Genomic DNA, 24,849 nt, shown 5'->3' with positions numbered 1-24,849 from the left:
GAAGAAGATGGAGCGAGTTAAATAACATGGAATAAATTCTGTAAGGAGCGAAGGAAGCGATCGCCGATCAAACAGTCGATCTACTTCACCGTAACAATTCTTCGTTTTAATTATTTTTTATATTTTAAAATGTCGACAAATTACAAAATATATATTTAAACAATATAAATTTAATATACTCTTGTGTCGAAGATAATTAGAAACATTGTTTTATAAACTTAAAATATAAAATTGCACTTTTTAAATGCGCGATTCCTCGTTACTTCGCATTAATTAATAAAGGATTTTAATTAAATCAATTTATATTAAGTTCTTTCATTCGGATTTACTTCTTCTCGCAGCCAAAAAGAGAAAAATGTACCGTACTTTTTCCACTTTCCAACTTTCGAGAAGAAATATTTAGACTTCGAGTCAACAAACTGACGTACTAAATAAAAAGACGAACAATTTCGTAACTAAATTTTTGAATGTTTTATTACAAAAGACTTTATAAATATAATTTTATAACAGAAAACTTGTTTAAATCAAGTCATTGTATCGGTATGGAGTGTCACTGTATCGATTTACACGCGGTTGCCTTGAAAGTTTCAAGGGTACGTAACGTAGTCGTTACGTACTTATTCGTTAAAAAAAAAAAGGAAATGTATCTTTTAACTGTTTTACAAATTTGCATTAACAGGTAATAAATTTTAAATGCCGTCTCTGCCAAGCGTAACTGGACTTTTGTTAACCGTGAACTGTAATATTTACGGATAAATGTCCGTAGAACTAAGAGTTTACGCCAACCGTAATGTTTAAGAGTAAATATCTCCAGAAATTTATAGAATTTAGCTACGAATTACTTTAATATTTAAGGGTTAATGTATTTTAAATTCTAGAAATTGCCCGTTTACAGATAAACGCCTCTAGAATTCTAGAATTTACGCGTTATATATTGATAAATCCATGGGGAAAGAGCGATTTTTAAGTATATTAAATTTTAAAACGCAGATTAGAAGGGAGTAAATTTTACAAACTCTCGGGCGTATTTGTATAAATTATATGAGAATAGGAAAAGACTAGAATAAACGAACGAAAAGATAAATAGACAGGAAAAGCCGACGTAACGCCAGAGCGAGGTGTTAAAGCAGGTGTTGTTATATACTCATTAAAACAATGGCGGAATAAATATTACGATTTATCCTTTTACCAGCGTATTTCATTATAAAAATATGTGAAATTTGTTAGGGGGAATAGGACGCTGAGTATTGTTTCCTATTAACCACGTCGTGGAAGGATCGTGGCAACGTTTCAAGGTTATCCCGGCTCCAAATATAGAAGGCACTTGATCGACAAAGAATGGGACCACCTTGACAACCTCTTCCGTAACACCAACGGATATTGGCAACCCTTTATATATCTCCACCTGTTAAGGGGTAAGGTAAAGTAGCGTTCCTATAATAGTCGGAGTGGAAATTGTGTAACGAGTCCTCGTATCTTCGACCAGATTGGCCTTCTATCGTTCTAACCTTAGACAGAGTCAAGGTCGCCGTCATATAACCACGCGAAGATTTTTTACTTACTTATTTATTTCTTTTTTTTTTAAGCATTCGTAAACCTGTTTCGTCTGTTAAGATGGCGTACGGTTAGGTATAATTCCGCCATTTTCCTCCCGGGGTGAGGGGTATATTAACGTTTATTTAACCGAAAACCCGTGCCACGCGCGAGCCGTAAGTGGTAAAAAAAGCAGATTTTTTTCTATTAGAAATAGAAACTACTTGGAAACACTTTCACTCGAGTCTACCCGGTTGTGTCCTTGAACGCAGCTAGCGAGTAACTTCGACAGTGGCACAAGGTCAAGGTGGGCGAGACACCCGTGCACCTGGCTTGACCACGCAACGGAACGATGAAGTGGCTCGACAATATAACCCTTCGGCATTGTATTTTTTTTTTACAAAAAACCAACTTTAACTGGATATTTAATCGTTACGACAGGAAAAATGAATGTCTTTTCAGGAAGCTTTTGAACAAGGAATGGCGGCGGCGACCTTCGGTCGTAAATAAACGAAATTAAAACAATGATTTAAAAGGTGATTGCTCAATTCGAAGCGATTGCTTTCCTACATATTTTTCTGCTTAATAATTGTATAAATTGGGCAATTTTTGAACGAAATTTTTATTTTTTTCATAAGTTTTAAACATTTAGCAATTAATTAGCCTCCGATTGCTTAAAAATCATTTAAATTCCCACTTAAACAATTCATTTTACATTAATTTACCACTTCTCGCACTTATATTAACGTTAAAAAACAAAAATCTTCATTAATTAATATATTTGTTTACAAGTCCTATAAGGAAAAGGAAAATAGGAAATTTTCTATCCTTATCCTATTTTTCTTTAACTGGATCGTGCGTTAACAATTTAGGTTAGCGATTGTTTAGATTCTTAATCTCTTTAGATGTAAAAATTGATAAGATTTTAATGTATTTTGCATATTTAAATCCTTTGCCAGTCTTTAAATAATGTAGGCTACTTTATGATTTTTTTATTAAACGCAACATTTTCGCCATAATTTAGTAACTTTACAGGAATAATATCGTCGATTAGTAATGCTAAACATCGCTGACCTCGTTGCAAAGTGTAAAAAATGATTACCATTAATAAAAGAAGATGCTAATTAAGTATATAAATATACTTAATCAAGGTTAAAGTCGAGATATAGAGAAGAAAAACGCGAATAATTGTGTTATAATAAGGCTAGAGAGGGGTTATATAGAGCCTTAATATCCAATAAGGTCTGATAAATTTAGATTTTTTTCAACAGTATCGTAAAGAATTGCAATTAGTAAACATTTTAACTTACGATTACGGGTTCGAGTCCCGTTTCAAACAGAATACTGTAAACGGGGACTTGTTTATACGTCGGCCAAACAAGCTAAGGCCTAGGGCCTCGGCGTTTTTGAAAAGTTATTATAATTTGCTGGAAGAAAGGGCCTTACGTTATAGCTTAGGGCCCAAGGGGTTTAAATGTAGAACACAAATTTCTCAACCCCTTAGAATTATCGCATATACAGGAAAAGGTATAGATAAATCGAAAAATTGGCTAAATGAACCAAACTGAATTACAGTCGAACAATTGATTTCTAAACAATCTGACCCACATTTGTAACTGAATTTAAGCACAATTCAATTGTTGCAAAACTAATTGGGTTAATTAACAGCATGAATGAACATAATTCGATTATATGTATATATATTTATATATTGATTTTGCAACTTTCAAACAAATCATTTCTTTTAGTTTTTCCTCTCTTAAAGGGTGACTAGGTAGATTGTAATGCGCGTGATATGCCCTCCTACAGCATGACATCATAACATTGAGAACAATGTAATTAAAAATTACTCGCTTAAAAGGCTAATATTGTTAATTTAATCTTCGACCATCCGGAAAATAATAATATTAAAGAAAAAAAATCATTATAATTTCGATCCGAGTGTATAAATTTTGGGTATGAGAGTCACGTGGTCGGAACTGGGGTGGAACTGTTTAGGCTTGTTTAAATCTTGTTACGCGTTGTTTTTGTTTTTGGTGCGTAATGTTTTCTATTATATAACTCTTTAAAATGTTTGGAAGTCATAATTACTATATTAATATTTTAACAATTTAATCTCCGATGCCTAATTTTGTGGTATGAGAGGGTCACGTGGTAAGAACTGGGGTGGAACTGTTTAAGCTAGTTTAGAGCCTAAGATTTGTGGATTTTTACAATATTTTATATTATAAATTCCATAAATACACTGAAATCATAATTATTGTATAAACTCATTAATAATATGGATAGAAATACGTAATTTTCGGATATAAGAAAGTCACGTGATCGGAAGTAGGTGAGCTGTTTAATTTCGTTTAAAGCTTAAAATTAAAAGGAAATTTGTGTTGTATAATATTTATAAATGCTCTAAGAATATAATTAATTGGCATAATTTAATTAATAAATTATAAATTTTAATAATAAAGAAACTGGCATGGAGGAGAAACAAACAAAAGCCTCCCCTAATTAATTCATTATATAAATCTTAATTTGTTAATTAATACGAAGATTATTTAGAAGGAAAAAGAAATGTAATTTATATAAATTTTAATTAAATTATAGAATAAATTTAATAATAATAATAATTGTTTTAGGTTTATTTAATAAAAGAACAGATGCTAATTTCGATCCCCGCTTAATTAAAAATAGGACATTACAAAATTGCATTTCTAAGAATACTTTCAAACGTTAGAAAGACAAAATATAGGAAGAAAAGTGTGTCAAGAACATAATGGGTCAATATAGCATTGGCCATGAAAGTAGAATACAAGGCCAGTAGGTCTCTACATATCTTCTCTTTGTACTATTAATTGGAGCGTACGTTCTAGAAATTTCAAGCTTTACTTTCTCGTTTTGATAAAATATCATACAATAACATTTACAAACATTACCTTGTACAGTTATATTTACTCGGAATTCTTTCCTGTCATCAGGAGCGTCACACCCATCCGTTATGACATCAACGTTTCAAAGTCATAATGATGCTCTTCCTCTATCTCCCTCCCTCGCTCTCTATGCTAAATTATCAAACCAATCTCTCTATTTTTCTTACCATTTGTTTATATCTACTTATTTTAATATATTCACTTTTTATTCATCGAATTTCATTGTGAAATAAGGTCATTTAACTTCCTCCCAGTTCTCGATTTAGAACCAGTTTTACTTGGCTTACTACAAACAAAAATTGCACTTTGTAGAAAAATTCTGCCCTTGATCTTTAAGGAAATTTGATTATTAGATAATATTTTCTTTCCTTATTTTTTGTATCATTTTTATTAAGTAGGCCTACTTTTATCAATCAAAGGATTTTACTTGTATTGTATGCCTCCTGTAAATCTTTGTCGTCCTACTTTTATTTGTATTATTTAACTAAAAAACTGTAATAAGAATGGAAATGTTCTTACAAATTAAACGTTTCTCCCGTACAAATTTAAAGAGCGGCGTTAATCAGAGGTTTTTTAAGAAGTGATTGCTGTTTTCTGCTTGCACTTTTTGCCGTTTTCTTGCCAATATAAAGGGAGGAGAAATATGGAGTTAAGTGAAAATCGAATACGACAATTCGATGATGAAAGAAGATAAGTCCATTTAATCAGGGGATAGTTTACTAAAGATGTGACAAGAGCAGCAATCTTTAGTGGAAAAAGGACAGAAATTCGCTACTTCGATCGATAATAAATAAAGGGCATTTCTAAAAAACACACAATTTAAACTTTAAAAAACTCTAAAATTAGTCTTTTAAAGTCGATTAATTAATTATTTTTTAAGAATTTCGTAGAAAATAACGAGTCATAAAATCAAATTCCATTATGTTGTTTATTAATAAATCACGTACCTTACTTAGTCAATGCGTGTTTTGATTTTATGTTACGATACGTAAACATACAAAAATATCAAATTTCCGACTTAAAGTTACGCAAAATGTTATTGTTTAACACATTTTTATTATGTTTTTAATAAGAAAAATTCGATTTTGAAATAGTTTAAAGGTTAATAAATGCTCTCAAAGTCATCAAATCATACGATTTATATTTATGTTATCGTTACGTACGCAATTAAAACGGTTACTTTTATGGATTGTAAAATAGGACTTCGAAATACGTCTTCCGACCCTCTATTAACGAGTTTAAATTAATGTAGTATCTTACTCGACGCCCTTAGAAAATGAAGAAGGATCGTGATCGTTACTTCTTTCATCCCTCGTTTTCTGGGCCTCGCCAGGGCAGGTGGGGGTGTTGCGACGCTGACATATAAAAAAGACCTTCGTGAATCATTCTACATCTTAAATTATAACTTTTATATAAAGTAGATACCTTAACTTTAGTTATAACTTAGGTTAGTTAAACCATCATTCGCATAGAAATGTGATCTTTTACCTCTCATCCTCCTCTCTAACAAGATGAACTTTCGACTTCTTCCGGAGAAATTTCAAATTTTATTCGTATTTTCTCAATTATAATTAAACTCGAAGTAATTATTCCCATTTTTTAAACGAATATTAATTTGTATCCGGGATCAGATTTATACATAAGCTACAGCTTAGCGCCTGGAGTGAAGAGGCTACAGAGAGCGAGTATAATTTCACTTTTATTACTACTTAATACGGGAGGAGGGCCTCTTATACGTTCTAACCGGCCAAAATAGAGCTAAATCGGGCCCTGGTTAAGAATTTATTCGACATTTAAAATAGAATTTTATCTTCCTTAAATAATTTAATATCTTACAAATTATTAAAATTAGGTTTTTAGATTATAAAGTGTGAAATTTAAAACGGGCGGCTTCGAATATCTTAACGCGGGTGGTTATTTATATACATACAAACCTTAGGCAGTGTCGAGTGTTTGGTTTTATCATTGCTGACGTCACATAAATGAATGAAAAATTTTAACACCGATGTAATGACGTCATTTGGATATAGTTTGTGGTTTTCACTAGAAGATATTATTAATTGCATTTCTTCTCTTTATAACATTATGAAACATAATAAGCTTACTCAACGCTTATTGTATAAAACCGCAAAGAAAGTACCCGAACCCGCAACTTACATAAAATGTCAATTTACAGCCTATACTATTTATATATTAAGAGTTCTGTTAGAAGGTAGGATATACTTATTTTCTCCTTTAACGTTCTAAAAACGAGTCATTCCGTAAGAACGCACCCGACGTATGAGATTTTTTATCGTTAAAGCTTTACTAATTACCAATTTTTTGAAGGTTTTCTTATAAATAATACTTCATCGAAGCTCAATAAACCCAGTCTAAATAAAGAGCATACTTTTAAAGTCACTTATTACTTCGTCTGTTGCCTACCTACGATTTGAGGTTTTCGCTAGAAGTTATTATTTGGAATTTTTTAATGAAAAATTTCTAGTAAACAACACGAAACACGCCGCGCCTACTCGTTTTATTGTATAAATGACGTATTCGACCATAGAAAGATATCAAGACTCGCTTGTCGGTAGAAAATCAGTTTTCATCGTAAATGAGAACCGAATCCACGCTTTATACAACATATCGAATGCTTTATTTACTAATCGAGTGTCTCGATAGAAGAAAGAACGGGCGTGTTATGGTTTAAATCCTCCCATTTCTTGTACGAATTGACACCCAACTTTATCACGGGAATGTCTGCTTAATGATTGACGTTTCCATTACAACCTATTAATAATTAGGAATTTCTTGAAAATTTCCTAATAAATAATAATTTTATCAAACATAAACCTACTCAATATCTAAATTTTGATGCGTAAGCCGCATTTCTTAAACCGCAATAACCGAGACTTGTATAGAAAAAGAAATGTTTGTTTCCTAATGGTAACCGAACCCACGCCATTACTAATGTTATATTTTTTAATTAAGAATCCAATTAGAAGATAAGTTTTCTACGTCTTCGTTTAATGGAACTCTTCAGCGTGAGATGGTGAAATTTTCATTATAAAATAATGTTTCTTTTTCAGAATTACCTTTTGTTCTAGTAAATAACAATTTTTATGAAACGTAATAACGTGATTCAATATATGAAACATAATATGTAAATCGAACGTCCATTAAAAAAATAAATAAGAATCGATAGAAAAACAATATCGGATGGTAAACGGGACCGAACCCACGTCTGGCGCAATGGACTATTTAAGACTGGCATTAGAAGATAAGACACATCTTTCTTACTTTATCCTTTTCTTAATGTTAACCTTCCTGCGATAAAACTCTTTTTATATTATTTATAAATATTGATAGATCATTTACTTATAATAATTCTTGACGAATAAAGATTTCGGTAAGAAAGAATGAGACGTTTTTTTCACCACTTTCTATAGGATATGACTCCACGAGAAGGCGATTTCTTTACCGCATTCCTACTTTTCGTAGGATTTTCTTCTCGTCTATAATAATCTACAAATTAAACTATGTAAAATTCTTATTATATCTTTAATAAGAATTCACACTGTAATCATTTTCTTAAAATGTATGAATTAAATTTCGATAAATTCACAAAAAATGTAGCGTTATCGCTAAAAGTTAACATTACCTAAAACCAGCTTGTAATTTAAGAAGCCGAGATGTGGAAAAATGATATTTTATGGAGTCTTATCACTAAAATTCCTACAAAAATCAAGAATAAATAATGATTTTTCTCAAAATAAACAATTAATTACGTAATATCTGCGTCGCACCTATGGAAATTATCAAAGGATAACGAGCGAGATTGGATTGGCACGTAAGTTAACCTATAGGGCCTGGAGCCTTTAAATTTATTACTATTTGGTGTAGAAGGACCTCTTATATCAATATGTTATAGCTTACAATCACAACTAAATCTGGCCCGAGCTGGAAATTATCAAAGATAACGATCGGGGGCGGATTTACGCGTAAAACACACCAGCTACGATTTAGGGCCTCGCGCTTTTAAATTTATTATTATCGAAAGGGCCTCTCTTACGCTATACTTTAGAGCAGTGACGCGTCTAAACCCGGACCCGATAATGAAATATAGCTTTAAAAATGATCAGTTTTTTCCGCTTTAGTCAAGTTGTTTATCGTATCGAACGCTTGTTTTTATTTTTTCGAGGTTTTTAAATAATTTCTGTCCTCCTCGACCTCGTAAATCACATTTGAAATATATCAAGAGGGCTTACGATAGTAAAAGTGCACCGGATCTTTAGTACTAGTACCTTGTAATAATGTACGTACTACATGCCTAGATCTCGGACTAGGTAATGTCACGAGTATCTTTAAATGCAAAACTAATTTCTTTCTATAAAATTTATTATTTAAACAATGAACTTTGCTGATTGTTTTTACTATTATACCGTTTGGAGTAAGATCTCGATTTCTACATTCTAGCCGCTGTTATAATATATTGATACTAGGTCCTACCGATCGTTTGTACTAACCGAGTTTCTACTGTGTTAAATACTAACTGTAGTAAGTTCTATTGGATGTTGTGATAGTGGAGGGTTGCGTACGAGCGTAACAGAGGTAATTAGTACAAAAATACGCTTTTATACCACTACTATAATAACGGTGGCATAATAGTTTTTTATTTTTTTTTTGTGGGTTTAGGCTCTTTACCGCTCAGAGAGCGCAAAAAGGCCAGAAAGTGGCATAATAGTAGTGATTAGTAGTAGCGATTACTAATAGCAGTTTAAACTGTACTGTTATAGTAATCAATACTTATATTAGAGTACTGTAAACTAAAAGTTGTTGCTTGTATTAATTCTACCATTATACTATTGCAGTAGAGTTCTATATAGTATTAGTAGGCTATACAGCAATTACTATAATACCATGTTAGAGTTTACTGTTTGTACTAATTTACTATTTCCTATTTCTACTACAGTTTAGTGGTAGTAACAGCTCGATAACAGTAGCAATTAGTACAGACAATAGTAAAAAATTTAGGCCTATAATTGTTACACTAAGAGTAACAGTAACAGTAGTACAATAATAGCGATTAAGACAAACAGTAGGCTTCTATTATACTAAAAAACTATTGCTATTTGTACTAATTACTTCTACGTAGTAGCTCGTACTATTAATAACTTAATAATACACAATATTTGGCAGCTATTAAATATAATAAGGCCTTTCATTGCACTACTATAGTGTAATAGGCCTTACGGCGGTAGAAATCAATACAGTAAGCAAATAAATAACCTTTAAGACGAAGCCTGTAAGTTCAAGGAAAGCAAAATGATATTAGATTTTATATTTTAAGCGAAGGAAAATGTAGCCTATAGCAAAATTCATTTAGTTTCATCCTAAAATAAATATTAAAATACGATTTTTATTACATTTAAGTTAACGACTGATAGCCATTGGATTGACGTCAGAAATGATATGTCTAATAAAGATATTTACTTAAATGACTAGCTTTAGAACTGATCCATTGAGCCTTTAAGCATTTATCTTTATTTTTTCAATTTTAATTTTCCTACTTTCATATAGAATTTTAATGCGCTTTAACATTCGCATATCTTAAATATGAGGCTTTACGTAGGTTAATTAGCAATTTAAAGGCTTTATAATTTAAAAAGCAAGGCTCTCGGAAGGCTTTTAGTCTGTATTTTTAAGTCTAAGCATAAAGTTTTAAATAGTTAGAAAGGAGAATTTCCAATATCAAGTAAAATCTGTTAATGTCTCTTTGATTAGAGGATAAAAATTGAAAACGATATGATAATCTATAATACAGTATATGGAAAATACCATATATTTTAAAATAAGTTTATCGGGCTAGGAAATGTACAGTTACTCTATTAATTAGGCGTTATTCTGAAAATCATAACAATAGATCCAAGCGCGAGTTAATTCGTTTTTTAGTACAGGTTTAAACTTAATTGTAGCTCTAACTCGTAAGTGATAAAATATAAGAGGCCTTTTTCCTCTACCAAATACTGTAATAATAAGTTTAAAACGCCCATATTCTCTTAGAGTGAGGTCCCAGGACCGTGCTTGTGTGTAAATCCCGAATTTTCACATAGAAATAGTATAATTAAACATATAAGGTCCCGAATTATAATGACATATAAGTTAATTTTGCTCGGTTGATATAAAAGGGGATGTAAGTCTTAAAGAAGTAGGAGTATTTCGGTGGAAAAAAAATGGCTTGGCATATAAAGCGCGAGCACAGTTGTAAAAGGTGTAGGAAAAACAATAAATAGACAAGTGTATTGGCTATAGGAGCGCAGAGTTTCGCAAGTATTCGGCAAAGTTCGTCAACACTCGGAAACAATGTAGTCGTAAAACGAATCACTAGACGTTAATGTACGTGTATACAAACTGTCTAGAGGGCAGCACTTTGCTGTAGTCTAGCAACACGCCATTGGTTGACGGAGCGACTTGGTCCGGTTGGCCTACATAGCATCCGAGTTGTGACTGTCCCAGCTTCAGCACGTGAGGTGTATTCTGCGTGATGCTCTCTCTCTAAGGACATACTTTGTTATACGGCACAACGTTATTGTGTACTAACTACGTATTTTTGGATATATTTATTAAGGATAACACGTTACCGGCTTGCGACAGAGAGTAAGGAGGAGGTGAGTAGTGTTAAATTTTTGTTTGTAGTCCTCGTGTATGCCCGCCAAATCCCGTTTGACGTGGGCGTTCCCAGGCTACTTGCGACCGAGTCAAGGGCACACTCACAAAGCAATGTACTTACATCATAAGTCGGATAAACTTACCCCTTATCTGTTATTGTTTACCATACTTTAGACCCTAGGTAGTGTGTTACGTATAGGGGTTACTTCATCTGGTGTAACTGGGTTACGTTATTTAGTCGATCACTTCTTATGTATTACTGCTATCACTGTTTATCCTTCTGGTAGTCGTACGAACGTATGTGAAACTCAACCTGCGGGTAGTTTGTGGTCGAAGCGGCGTTGACCTATATACCGTAGACTGAAGGATGAGAAATTAATTGTGGACAGAAAAACGTTAGCGTGTCGATTGATACAGTAAAAAAATCATTAAAGGGTCATCTTCCACCCTCAACCTACACTTAAACTATAAATCCAGTTGTGTGCTACAATCGAACAGTTCTAGGTCAGAATTAATTGACGAACCGACATAGAATTTCATTTATTCTTATTATTAAATCATATAACACAAATTCTGCGTGTTAGAATACATTTACGTTGCGTAAAATGGAGACGAGTTAGCTAAGAAAATTAAAATATTATGTGGGTAGCGGAGGGAGGAAAATTCAATAAAAGGCTCGATTGATTTTTCCAGACGCTTTTCTGCGTTGTGTTGTCGAAATTGGTATAAAAAGTAACGAAAGTAAGTGTCAATAGAAAGACATTATACTTAATACTAGAACACGAAGGTAAAAGACACTTCAATGGTTTCCACACCCGACCTTTCCCTTGATACATCACGTGACTGTAGACGGTCGTCATGGTAACAACGTTGACCGCGTCGTTAAGATGAACACGAAACCGAAGGTGTTTCATTTTCTTTTTTTTCTCCACCCTCCCCCTGCGTTTCTTATAAATATACAGTAGCCAATACACAATCAAAATACGAGTTCGTTACTGGCAATTGACGCTTCTGCTGTCCAACGATTCGGTCGATTTATATAATATAATATTTAAGCCGTAATCGGCGCTAAAGTATGCAAATTTGCCAGCGAGAGCCTTATATTATTAAGAAACGGTAAATGCCAATATGGCCACTGGTTACTTACCCAAAATATTCCTATCTTAACTCGGAGCGCTTACCTTGACCTTGCGATAAAAACGATAGGGTCTGTTATAAAAGTACTTATCAAATATTATTTTATACGATAAAATATTTCTCAAATCTAAAAAAAAGCGTCGGAGGCCCCCTTATAAAATACAAATATAAATACTGTATATAATTTTTTTGGGGGTATAAAATTAGTTTCTCTCGATCGTAGACTCGTCGTCCTCATGCCAAAATGTATAAAAGTAGCATTTTTATAGGCTAATTATTCGGTAGACTTAACTAAAAATAGTAACCCGAAGTTCATATTTTAAATAGGGAAAATTAAAAATAAAATAAAACTTTAAAATAAGATGATGAAATTATATTAAATATGTATTATTATGTTTTTGAATATCAAAATACGAGGTATACTATTGAGAAATATAAGAAGGTTTGCAATAGAATGACGTTATATACATTTTAGTCGTTTTACTATAGTTGTGCAATGCTTTTTTTCTAAATATTGAATTTCAAAAATACATTATTGACCTATAATGAACCTAGATGACGTCGAACTTTTGATTATCCATGTTAGATTTTGTCATTTCGATCGGGTTATCGTTATATATTTAGCCGTAATAAATAGGTTCAAACTGTTATTTATAGGATTCGTACGTAATTAATTATGTTTCGAACGATTTTGCACACTGCAAGCCGATCGGTTCTATAAAATCCTATTCGAACCCGCTTGGGCGCAGTTTAATTACGAAGATATAAAATCGAACTCGGAATCATACGCAAAATCTCGTTATTTTGTCAAGTTGAAGCCGATTAAAACTCTATAAAATGTATTTCGAACTCGGAACCATACGTAAATTTCCCTCTTTTCTATTACAGCGCTATAATATCAATTTCACCGCGGATGGCAAATTATCGATAATCGATTTTAATTAATTTTAATCTACAATTAAAATGAAATTAAATTTAAAAAATTATTTTCTATATTTTTAAAGCACGTTTTTAACGCACCTTGACCTTACAGAGGGACGGGACGTAATGACCCCTTTAAAGATTGCTTTCATGTTAGGCTACTGTGCTAAGTAAAGGGACCTTCTTGTAGCTCTATAGACCTTCTAACGTAACATTAATTATTATAAAAGAATTCCTAACTTGGTCATTCTACGCCCTTATTTTTGATAGGTTGGCTCGATTCCCAATCGGATTCTTAAAATATTAATTAAAAATAACGGAGCGAGAGTTGAAAAAATGAGGTAAAAGTTAGAAGTTTTGCTATTGACATTCATTGACCTATATAAATGAAATTATTAAATAATAAATATTTTTATTGTTTGATTTTATATATAATCAAACCTTCAAATCTATAAAAGAGCGATGACTGTAGATATTCATTTTTTAAACAGTTTTTTAAGCGGTTAAATCTATATATTTACTAAATTATTTAATCTAAACTTGATTAAAAACATTTTATAAATATATATAAAAGAAACGAGATAAAAATTAAACAAGTTATTTAAGTCACATACTTAAGGATTGCTTATTGTTACTTTGTTTAAAAGTAATTTGAATCAAGTTTTTAACAAATAAATTAAAAAAGAATAATTTAAGTTTCTTCAAATATTATAAAGTTTTTATTTGTTTTTAGAAAAGGCAAAGTAATTCTTAAAAATTTATTTTATCCAAAAATATTAAAAGTAATTAGTTTTATAATTAAAAAATAAAATGTTTAAACGTTTCTATTAATTAATAATTATTTTGACTTTTGATAGGAAAATTTCTCAAAAACTCGCTCAATTTCGGTTCCAGAAAAACTAAAGTTTCTGTTAATTTGTAGAGATTTTTAAAATGTTAGAAGAGAATTTATCAATTCAATCTGATTTCCCTTTTCGGAAACATTTCTTAAGTATAATTTTCAGAAGCCTGGCTTTGTGTATAAAACGTAGAGAAATGGGGGAAAATCGGCGGATCTTCCAGTTTAGATTATATCGATTAATTTATTTACGAGCCTTCCCCTATTTTACAAGAAGTAAAATGCCGCCGCCATTTTGTAATTTAAAAGGAAAAAAATCAATTTTGGTTTAGTTGGGATTCGTATGTAAATTATTTATTTTTTCGGAGTGCATCGGATCCGGTTTTTTAACGGCAAATATTGTAAAAGTCGAGTATATGGAACACGTGGATGAAGGGAGAGAAAGCGAAGAATATGCTCGAGCAACGAACATCCCGTCGGGACATTATTGATCGTAAAATGCCCCAGTTTCCAACATCGAATGCGCAATCTCCGAACGCTTTCTTTGGCTTTCTGCCATTCACATTTCAATCTTGGCAGTGGTCAATGTTTTATTGTTAACGGAATACCAAAATAAAAGAGAAAAAATTTAAATAAATAATATTACTCCTATATCGTACGTACGTATATAAATACGGTGTGACGTTGCCTTACGTGGCTGGGTATTTTTTTACTTTTTAAAATAAAACCTCAGCTCGGAAAGTAGTGGTAATACGTTAATCCTTACTTATTTATTTATTTTTAATTAGCCGTGATTTGGTATTGTTATTATTAATATTCACCTTTTTTATTCGTTTTTTTTAAACATCCTCCGCTTCCGTTATAATTCTGTAAAACGACGGGCGATTGGTCGGTTGACGCACGCGCCACTAAAACGACCTTGAACGAGGATATCTACAACAACCGCTTTAGCGTGTTCCTCTTATGTGGCAGAGTTCGAGGACAAAAATAAATATAAAATATACTCCTTTTTATTCCTCTCGAAACTAGAAAATTATCTTTATTAACGACGATTACAAAATCTGTAATCGTTTTTAAACGTATTAAAATAATTACCACAATATATATATATTACTTTTTACGATAATTTTCCCTTTTACTCTGGCCCGATTTTTAAAAATAGGATAAGGATGCATTTAAAGAGAAGACGTAATTGGTGGAAATGAATTTGATTGGGATTAAGGCTTGGCAAACGCCATTTTATAAATAAAAATGTATAAACGTAAGCTGCTCTGGATGCAAGTTGGACGACCAGACGTTCAATCGATAAGATGGCGTTTACTGCGTGTCCTTGACACACACACAGCTCGGCAAGCTATGGCTGTTAGCTGGGAGGTGCATTCTCCTACATGTTTTTCCTCTTATTAATAAATTACATTACACTTATATGTTAATAAAATATTAAAATATTCTTCCACTTTTTTTCTTTTACCACATAAAATTAAAAAAATAACGCTAATAATCTTTAATGATAAATTATGCGCCGATAAGGATACATTTTATTTAAGAAATCCAACACCTCCGTATTGTTCATTTAAATATTTAAAAAAAAAAAAATGCCATCCGAAATCGGAACGACATCAAAAAGCTTCGCTTCTACATAACTGGGGCAGTTGTCACGTGACTAGCTTGCACACGTCTCCAATGCCGCATTGATTCCTGCAGAGATCACGTGATTCGAAAACCGGTCTTCCACCCCTACCTGATCGTATCCTGACTGACCTTGGCTCAGAGGTCAAGTCTCGTAGTGGAGATTATGTGGGTTAAAAATGTCGAAGCGCTCCAAACTTCCACGATTTTTTTTCTTTCCGTTTTTGGAAAATCCTATATTAATTCGTTCGATATTTAGTATAGTATTAATACGTAAACTAACTGCGTAAGTGACGTACTTTTTTTTAAAGGCTTATTTTAAAATGCTTGTCTTGGTCGAGGAAAGATTCCTTTCCCTCCCGTAGGAGTTTCGTCATCGCTCGGTATTGGGCACGTGCCGAGACGGATTTTTCGATCGGATTTTCATTAATTGTATCGTTTTAAATAGTAATTTTCTATTGGGATAGTAATGGAAAAACCGGTTGGAATTATTGCACGAAAGCGGCACAATCAATACGCATGTACATTGCCCGAGTTTCAACGTAGCCCAAAAGGTGTCTGCACTCTGTCGTTTCTAGGGCAACCAGTGAAAACACTGATGGCGTCACGACCTTATGTTAAGATTCATCTCCAGTCGGCAATTGTTAAAAATGGTAATGAACTCCTAGTAATAAATCGATAACACTTATATATATATTATTATTATTTTAAAAAAATGGTGTGATTAAAATAATAAAACGATGTTTATTATAAATAAATAAGCCAGAGTAAAGGTTATGACGTAAAAAGTGCCCGTGACGTAGTATAGTTAAAAAAAATTGAAAGATGGCGGATTGTTTTTCGAAAGGCTTTTCCCCCGAGCTCGGAATCGAAAATGCCAGTGAGAATTTTGTAGGTCAGACGGAGTTCTAGTCACCTTTAATGTATAATCGACTCGACTCGCATTCCGTGACCGTATAAAGGTCAAATTGGAGGACAGAAGAGTCGATTTTCGTCGGATGGGAGAGACCGATGTAAAGAAGGGTTGGACCCCAGACGACAATCTTTTAAAACGTCCGTCGAGAGCATGTCCGATGACTTAACAACTGCCGAAGTTTTTAATTACTCTTAACCGGATGCCGTATGCTGTAATCAACGTTTAAACATTATTTTTTCTCCGCTGGCTTTTTTTTATTTTTGTTTTAACTCTCCCGATGGTCTTCCTTCGTTTGTTTAATAATGAACCCGTCCGTTTGTCACACATATAATGCTTCTCATACCCTATTCCCTTGTAATGTTCGCAGCTGTTGTATTTGTGTAGAGGACTGGCGTGATTTGTTGTACACACATTTTTTTCTTTTTTCACTTTAATTTATCGAAGGCGAGACATATATTTCTAGAAATTTCTACTTTTAAATAACTAAATCGCTAATTGACTTAGAGAATATTTCCAAAGGTGGTTTAGGGACATTGATCTGAAATAGGAGATAGTCGGTCGCGTGTTTGATGCATTTTCTGGCTAGTTTTGCGTGAGCGATGGTAGTTGAAAACCTCTTTTCTCTTGTTTGTTCCCAAAACAGGACGCCATCTTTATAAACTATAATTGTCGAGGCCAATGTCTGTCTCTTTTACTTTCCAACGTCGTCATTCTCTTCTACACCTTGGAAATTTCCTCCGACTTTTCTCGCAAACTTCACCCTTTTAGCCACACGAGGGCCGACGAAAAGCTCACAATTATATCCTAGAAATTCTATGAAATTTTCTACGATTTTGCCAGGCTGATTTCGTTCTTAATAGAGGAAAAACTGAATATTGTCGAATTTTTCCTTTAAATGTTAAATATTATATATTATATATATGAAAATTGATGGTTTCCATTTCTTCCTGCAAAATTTAAAGTATCGTGTATCTGTATCGGTCCATTTTCACATTAATAAAAAGATTTTCCCAAGACATTTTCCTGACTCGATTTATTTTGGAGGAAACATGTGGGTCAGAAAAGCAAACCTCTACTTTTATAAGGTTTCCAAATGACTGACAATGTTTCTGCTCGAGAAAATGCCCAAGAAAACATTAATTGTTGACTAAAAAAATAATAATAATTATTATTATTAATGTTATATCGATGGGGAAAAGGACTAGAATTGAAAATAAAGTCGAAGCAATTAAGTTTTCGAAAAACTTTTCTTATATTCTCTTCTATTTTGGTTATTCTATGAATGAATTGAAAGTCGAAAAAATCTCTGGAGTAAATGGTATTTTTATTTTATTTTTTAAAAATAGGATTCTCTTTCTAATTGATTTCATTGATATGAATTGTAAAACTAAAACTAACTTTCGTTGGTTATAGACTATCAAATAAAAATTCACATTATTCCAACCGTTGAAATACTCTCTTCTGACTAGACGTTTTGGATTATTAATTTAAAAATAAAATTATTACCTATAATATAAATTTATTAATTAAAATGCATAAAAATTGAATTATCTTCCTTTAAAAAATAAAACGGTATAATTTTAATCGAGTTAATTTACAAAACTTTTATAAGAATGTAGCCTAAGGAATCTGTCTGTAGATACCATTGCTAAAATTAGCAGTAGTTGCCATTTAGAATAGCTTAATGTAGGTAGCACAATCAGATAAAGCCAATTTTAAAATTTACGTCTAATTTCTTATTTTTTAAATATAATCGATAAAATTAATTATCTACAGACTTTTTCAAAATTATTCTTATTGAAAGTCGAAAGGTGGGGCAATTTTTAATCAATTTTGTTTTTATATATTACTTATGATATTGTTATAATGCATTGCCTTTCGACAACTTCTTTATATATATAGGTTTTCTATGTACGTAGATAAGGACAAAATACATTCAATTGTTTAATAGAAGCATAATGGCAAGACTGATTGGCATCTTATTAAAGAACTGATAATTAAAGCAGCATTGAAGCATTGTTATAATGGTAATTAAAGGACTAATAACTTAAACTAAACGCTTGATATTATGCCGTGAATTGCTTAACAATTGCGCATTTAGCTAAGAAAATTAAAAATATTCTTACAGTTAATCCTTGTAGTTGTGTTTCATTGATAACGAATTGATTAGTTTTTACTTGTTTTGCTTCTTCTGAATACTTTCGTCGAAGATTATACAAGTTAATTGAACTGAAAATATAAATTTATGCATTAATATAACTTCGGTATAATGCTCTTTATTATATTCTTTGTATTATTCGACTAATAGAGCAGATTATTTCGGTCCACATAGGTTCAATCAGTTGTTATCAGTCTGTTGGGATTATTTATATCTCTTAATGATCGTTTATTATTTACTAATCTGTGTCTCGAGGTACAAGGAATATGTTCTTATATATTTATGTGTATATAACAGACAACGAGTCCAATAGTTTTGAATACTTTAAAAAAAAAAGAATAGAGTATTAAGGATTATTTTTTATTCGTAAAGAATTTTTCCATCTGATTAGCATATCTTAATGGTTTTGAATATCTTTAAGATGTAAATAGAAATCATTCAGTGAGTTTAGGGGTTTAGGGTCAATCGTTTCAATAATATTTGCAGTTTCTTCGAAATTATATTGTGTAAAATAACATTTTGGTGGGGTTGTTGTGTTGCTATATAATTGGCAAATATTTTGCTCGTAACCGATGGTTAAGAGATTTCGGGTAGAGGAGAAAGGAACGTGTAAGTGAAATTCATCGCAATTCTGTTTCGGATTTGCTGATCGAAACAAAATATATAGCTTCGAATAAATCAAAAATTTTAATTTAGAAAATGAATTTTAAAAATGTGAAAAATTGTAAACGAAATTCACGTTTATATGAATTTAGTTTATTTGAATTTTTCATGAGCATAGTTATATAATGATTAAGATGATACTATGCTAATGCAAAATTTTTAGGATATTAATAGTTATGAATACATGAATTTAATTTATATGAATTTCCCTTCTCCATATTTTACATGTTTATAACTTTTACCTGTAGCATAGAGTCACATAATGACTCAGATATTTCTATGTTGCGTATAAAAGTTTTAGATTAGTCATATGGTAACTTGTGATTTAGACTAAAATGCGCCTCGTATTGTGTACAAAATTTTATTCTCCGTATTTTTGATACACTACAGTAAAATAAATGTGTTTATATTTTTTTCCTATGATAATTCATATAGAAAAATATATTCTAAATCATTCGGCATTAAGCGAGCATTTATATAAAATAATAATTATTATTTTGAAGGTTTCTAGGAAAATTATAGGAATATTTATCGAATTCTATATACGTATAATTCGGGTCTGTTTGCGATGAATATTTTAAAAGGGAGAAAGAATAGTGTACGTTAGTTATAATACGAAATCGATATACGGTTAAAACAATTGATTTGTTTTCTGTTCAATGACATAAGTTTAAAAAAAAGTACACGTTCAGACAGTTTTTCGATTAACCGGACTTAATGCTGAATAATGGGGGAAACTGCCTGAAAAAGAAAGTTATAATTCATGGAAATGTAACAGACTAAAAAAAAATAATAAAAATCAATCAGATTTCTTAGAACTGAAATAGCTTACTATTAATAAATTTTCTATTAAATAAATGTAAAAATTTAAAAATTATATTTACAGTTTATGCTGCGTATTAGTCGTCGAATGCACTAAAATAAAGAATAAATTAAAAGTTAATTGAACAATGTTGTGAACTGCTCATAATTATCCATACATGGCTAGGGTTCACTGTATCATTAACATCCATATTAATATGTAAAGTAGTATGAGCCACGTATAGGGAATGCACATTTTATATGGTTTTGATATTTAGTTTTGACCCGGTTAATTTCAATAATTCATGTTTGGTTGCATTTATTTAAGCATAAAGCTTCACCTCTAAGATTTTCTCTCGTACTTCAAACTTAAATGACGTCTATAATTTGAAACTTCGAAAGGTTATTTTTATTTTAAAAATAAATAATAAAAATTTAACAAAGACTAAAGCTTAAATTACGCAAACAGAAATCAAATCAAGCTGCGCAAACATTACTTTAAAGGAAGAATTTATATATGTGCGAGTGTCTGTGTTTTATAAATTTGCTTCGTTGAACGAAACATAATCGATTATTTAAACAACTAAAAATCGATTAATATTCTGTGGAAATGATATTATTTCAGTCGAATCGACGGATTCAATCAAACCGTAAGATTTTATTATTAAGCAAATGAGAAAAAATATATGGATAAATTGGTTTTTAAAAGTAGCTGAATCAGCTTTCTCTACTGTTTTTTAATGTAAAAAAATATATCTAATTTGTTATTATTCGATTTTGTATAATAAAATGTATATATGTGTGTGTTTTTAATGATTATATGTATATATCAATTCGCGCTCTCATCGTGAATTTGAGGGATTTTTGGGGTATTTATTTCAGAAAATTTTCAGGAAATTTCTGGGAAATTTTTTNTCTAACGTGTACAGTTCCTACGAAAAGATTGCTCTACTTATTTAAAAAACAGCAATTTTTTTAAAATATGTAAACTCGATTAATTTCCAGAATTTATTTATAATCGACTATTATTATAATACATTGATTTTAGGGTATTTTATGAAGATTTTTCTCTATATTTACACTTAAAAACCCATTAGTAAATTGCTGTTAACTCGAAAACAAGTTCATATTCCTCATATTTTATAATTGTACGTCTGGTTTATATATATTTTTTAATAATTAAAAAATAATAAGAAAGCGAAATAAACAGCTGACTGATGAAACTAGTCATAGAAAGTGAGGGGCTGACTTGCCTCATACACACACCTGAAACAGGTGAGGGGGCGTCACAATGCGAACTTGCCTTCTTTCTCTTTTGTACACAGCTTGTCACTTCTACAAGTATAAAAATTATCGAATAAATTTACAAAAATATATTTTAAAAAATTGTTTAGAAATTGTACACATTTATTAGAAAGAGAATAAATTAAATTTAAATGTAAATTTTTATATATTTATTATTCTATCCAGATATGTAAACTGTTTTCTAACGAATCACTACTTAAAATCAGTATTTCCGATTGGTTTTGTAAACAGTTTCCTGAGTAAGTGTGACAAAAATATTATCGCAATCCGTTTTAAAATTTGATTTATTTATTTATTTATTTATTACTTTTCGACTTAAATTCGTAACAATTTCTCTTCATTTGTCGAAGCGAATGTTTAGTAAATATCAAAACTTTTCGGTTCCGAAAAAAGAAAATAAAATAAAGCGGCGATTACGGAAACTGCAGTTAGAGGGGGGAGACCGTATACAATTTCCTGTTTTCGTAGACTACACACACCTCCACTCAACCCCAGACATGGGGACCCACCGCTAGACCCATCCGGGGAGACGGTCTCGTCTGCGTCCTTGACCTCGGCCAGGGGAGGGGAGAGGGACGAAACGCTACACGTAAACAGTTCCGCGTCCATTGGGTTGGCCCGAAACGTTTCCGAACGAAAATCGAGATCCCGTCTGCACCCAAACGCGCGCGCGCGCGCTCCTCATTCGATCCCGCTTTGGTGCCGGCGGTTGTCATGGCAACCGCATCATCAGGACCTTGAACGTTGTCCTTGGTTCCACACACCTCATGACCTTTATCAGAGCGGTTATCATCGAAAACGTCGTCTCCTCTCCGTAAACGAAGCTTTTCGATTAATCGCCGTTTAAAACGTGTTTGTTACGTACGTGTGCTAGGCGAAACTTCTGCCACCGCGGATTTTTCGCATTCTCGGGTTGCTGACATTATATTTTAGCGACCTTGGAAATATTTCGATCGATGCTGACTTGCGCGCGGGCATTTTATTATAGAATATATCCTCTCACGTGATAATGGGAATATTCTGATCGTCCGCCCTGACGACAGTAGCATTATTGCCGTTCGAAATTATGTCAGATAAGTTATCTTAGCCTTAACTTAATATATATATATATATATTTTCATATTATCTAATCTTTAAAATTGTTACACGTATATTAAAAAAAGGAGCTTTTTTTTTTTAATTTTCCGAGAGGGAAAGAGGTAATCGAATTTAAAGTTAGGGAAGAGCAGCGGGCTTAGTGCCTTCTTCTTCTCTTCGAAAGATTTTGGCAATGGTAATCCTCGGTTTATTTATAGTTAAAAAGAAAGTTTGTGTAACGTTTTTGTTGATTTAAGGTGTGCCAAAAATTGAGATGTCAGTCAACGAATGTTTATTTATAAGATGTTCGATCATACGATCCGATCATCTCTATTACTTAAATTAAAAAAGAAAACCACACTAATAAAACGGTGTTGGTTATTAACTCGGAACAGTGTCCGTTCGTAGTTAATAACCAACCCGTATGAGGAAAATTCGAATTACAATGCCGATCGATCGTAAAATTGATTCGAAAAGGATTTGTTAACTTCGTACAATTCGTTTGTTTACAGCGAACGTAACAGCGATTCAAATGCTACTTTCGCCGATTAATGTCGACCGTTCGCGCTATTGAAATGAAAAAATTAGTTCCAAAAATTGACACCGATTGGCGTCTCGGTCGGTTATTTACACCGGCGGCGAAAAGCGAAACTCCATTTAATGCAATTAATCGTCGATCGGATAGTTTAAAAATGGAACTTTGGCTTATAAAAATAGCTTCGTTATGAACGATGGTCGGATCTTCTGAATATGAACTAATAAATTTGAGAAGTTCGACGGAATTGATCTTTTTCCATCCAATCATCAATCAATTCATTAGAAGGAGCGTTTTTATCAGTAATTATTTTCGCACGGGCTAGTAAACGGCCGAGGTGGGAGGAGTTACGTTGCTATGGCAACCCAGTGGGCGTGCCGAACACGTGACCGTCTCGTTCCCGGAATTTCTGACGGAGAGGTTAGGGCTCGGCGCGCGCGTGTCATGTGGCTCTCGCGTCATCGGTGTTTCGTAACGCATGCGCCTTGCCGGTTACGTAACGTCGCCGTGTGACAATCACCTTGGATTGTGCGCGCGGCGTGACGTCATTTCCGGTGTGGTTTCAGAATTCGGCCCGTTCACATAATTCCGATATGAATGAATCGAATAAAGAAATAGTAATTCTATTAAAAGAAAAAGGAAGAAATAAATAAATAATTCAAAAATAAAACGAAATAAAATTTAATTCCACGCGTGTATCAAATTTCGGAGACGTAATTAAAATTAAAAAAAATAAATAAATAATTTTATAATTATCTAAATTAATTATTTTTTGTAGGATGACGAAGTAAATATTTTAAAGCACAAATTATTTTTTAAATGAGTGTGTACGTGTGTGTTTTTTTCTCTCGCTTTTAATTAATATAAAAATATTTGCACTAGACACACATTTCTTAATCTAAATTCATCTTTTTTAAAAAGTTTCTATAGCATTTTATAAATTTATTTAATGAAATAATTATTATTAAATTATGATTAAATATAATTAAAATCATTTACAAATTTATTTATTTTCTGTATTCGCAAAACCTTAATTTATGTTTTATTTAATTTCCCTTTATTTTAACGAATAAAAAATTGACCAAATTTATAATTTTATAAATTTAATAATAAATAAGTTTACAAAACAGGAATAGAATTTACTCTATTTAAAAAAAAAATATCTTATTATTCTCGAAAATTTTAAATTTCCTTCTCGACAGATGGCAGCAGCGAGCAATTATTTCATATATATATATATATGTATCTAATGTAGTATATATTATTCTGTAATTTTTATATAAAACATCGTTTTAAGCTTATCGAATTCTTGTGTCTCCAGCTTTTTTATATATATTTTAAAAATTTATCTTACGATTAAAACTTGGTTACTTTTATCAACCGATCTGATTCTTATCAATATATATATTGATATAACATAAAAGCACATAATTATCATAAAAACATTTTCCCTCGGAGAAAGCTTACGTATATAATAATGTAATTTTAGCGTTGCTTAAACAATGCTAAGATATGACAAGTTTTTGGGCAATTTGATTAACAAATTCTTAAAAATGGCCAAATATATTTATTTAAAGACAAATTTAATATGCTTTCGGTCTCACCTTGAATCTGGTAAAAGAACATCCCGTTTAGTTAGAAATCGTTGTTTTGTGTACCGTATACGGACGCAGACACAATACAGTACACACAAACGTTACGCGCAATATACACACGGCACACTGTATTGTGTGTGGACACAGTTTTACGCGTTACGTATAT

At 31.9% G+C, this 24,849-nt stretch overlaps 1 protein-coding gene across 2 annotated transcripts in view; it reads left to right on the top strand.

Annotated features, from left to right (window-relative positions):
• The window catches only part of LOC111621444 (ecdysone receptor-like), a 102,653-nt gene that overhangs the window by 33,143 nt on the left and 44,661 nt on the right, over positions 1 to 24,849 (top strand). The window contains exon 1 of one of the 2 annotated variants that reach the window (XM_023363596.1): positions 10,890 to 11,107. The exons of the other annotated variant lie outside the window; for it this stretch is intronic. The gene's annotated coding sequence lies outside the window, so the exon portion shown is untranslated. Of the gene's footprint in view, positions 1 to 10,889; positions 11,108 to 24,849 lie in introns of those variants that run through there. 2 annotated transcript variants of the gene reach the window in all.

Source organism: Centruroides sculpturatus, unplaced genomic scaffold (assembly GCF_000671375.1).
Source record: "Centruroides sculpturatus isolate CEXI.00-Female unplaced genomic scaffold, Cexi_2.0 scaffold45, whole genome shotgun sequence".
In the NCBI taxonomy this organism is placed as follows: Eukaryota; Metazoa; Arthropoda; class Arachnida; order Scorpiones; family Buthidae; genus Centruroides; species Centruroides sculpturatus.
This window is presented reverse-complemented; position numbering and strand designations above follow the sequence as displayed.